This window comes from Leptonychotes weddellii, chromosome 1, assembly GCF_054177405.1.
Source record: "Leptonychotes weddellii isolate Sample4059 chromosome 1, ASM5417740v2, whole genome shotgun sequence".
Classification (NCBI taxonomy): Eukaryota; Metazoa; Chordata; class Mammalia; order Carnivora; family Phocidae; genus Leptonychotes; species Leptonychotes weddellii.
In genome coordinates this window covers 24,611,645-24,613,176 of record NC_138369.1, presented here as the reverse complement: position 1 = coordinate 24,613,176, position 1,532 = coordinate 24,611,645, and positions in this window count along the sequence as shown.

Genomic DNA, 1,532 nt, shown 5'->3' with positions numbered 1-1,532 from the left:
AAAAAAAAAAAAAGAAATCTTCAGGGAGGAAAGGCATCTAGATCCCAATACTTTTCCAGTTTAATACAGCATTTCTAATGGACTAGGAAGGCCCTGATGATGAAGGCCTGCTGCCTGGAAAAAAAAAAAAAAAAAAAAGGAAGTCTTCTTTAAAGATGAAAGCAACCTTCCGTAAGAGTGAAGTCTGAACTGATAATTCAGACTCTATGTGATGTCAGAAAAAATATCCAAAACTTAAAAATAAGGAAGAGCTTGCTCGGTGTTCTTTAATGCAGTATTGGGTTGTCTTTCTATTGTCAAGACCATTTTATGACTCAAGGTTAACTTGTAGGTTTTTGTCTGACAGGGCTTAGCCAGATGAAATTAAATTCTATCTGGTGGACATAGACAATCATAAAGGTTATACTTTATGATCCTGTTGGACATTAACTAAAATTGAGGTAAAATTCACAAAACATAAAGTTAACCATTGGCTATTTCAAAGTGTACAATTTAATGGCATTTACTACATTCAGAATGTTTTGCAATCATCACCTCTATCTATCTGAAACATTTTCGTCACCCCAAAAGGAACTCTGCACCCATTAAGCAGTTATTCCCCATTCCACCATACTCTGAGCTCTGGCAACCATATATCTGCTCTCTGCTTTATGGATTGGCTTATTTTGGATGTTTCATGTACATGGAATCATATAGTCTATGGCTTCTTGTGTCTGGATTCTTTCACTTGGCATAATGTGTTTGAGGTTCATCCATGTTGTAGCATGTATCAGTACCTCTTTCTTTTTACGGCCAAGTAACATTCCACTGTATACGTACACTACATTTGGTTTGTCCATTCATCTGTTGATGGCCATTTGAGTTATTTCCAAGTTTTGGCTATTGTGAACAGTGATTAAACTGTGAAACTATGAAGCTGACCATTCTTATATAAGTATTTGTTTGAATACCTGTTTTTAATTCTTTTGGGTGTATAACTGGGAGTGGAAATGCTGGGTCATACAGTAAATTTATGTTTAACATTTTAATGAAGCGCCAAACTGGTGTCCATAGTGGCTACACCATTTGCATTCCTAACAGCAACATACAAAGTTCTAATTCCTCTACGTCCTTGTCAACACTTACTTTCCATTTTTGTTTGGTTTTGGGGTTTTTTTTTTTTTAAAGATTTTATTTATTTATTTGAGAGAGAGAGAATGAGAGACAGAGAGCAGGAGAGGGAGGAGGGTCAGAGGGAGAAGCAAACTCCCCGCTGAGCAGGGAGCCTGATGCGGGACTCGATCCCGGGACTCCAGGATCATGACCTGAGCCGAAGGCAGTCGCTTAACCAACTGAGCCACCCAGGCGCCCCGGTTTTGGGGGTTTTTGTTGTTGTTGCTATGGCCAGCCTAGTGGGTGTGATGTCATTGTGGTTTGATTTGCATTTCCTTAATGACTAATGACATTGAACATCTTTTCATGTGCTTGTTGGCCATTTGTAGATTTTCTTTGGAGAAATGTCTATTCAAGTCCTTTGCTCATTTTTAAATTGG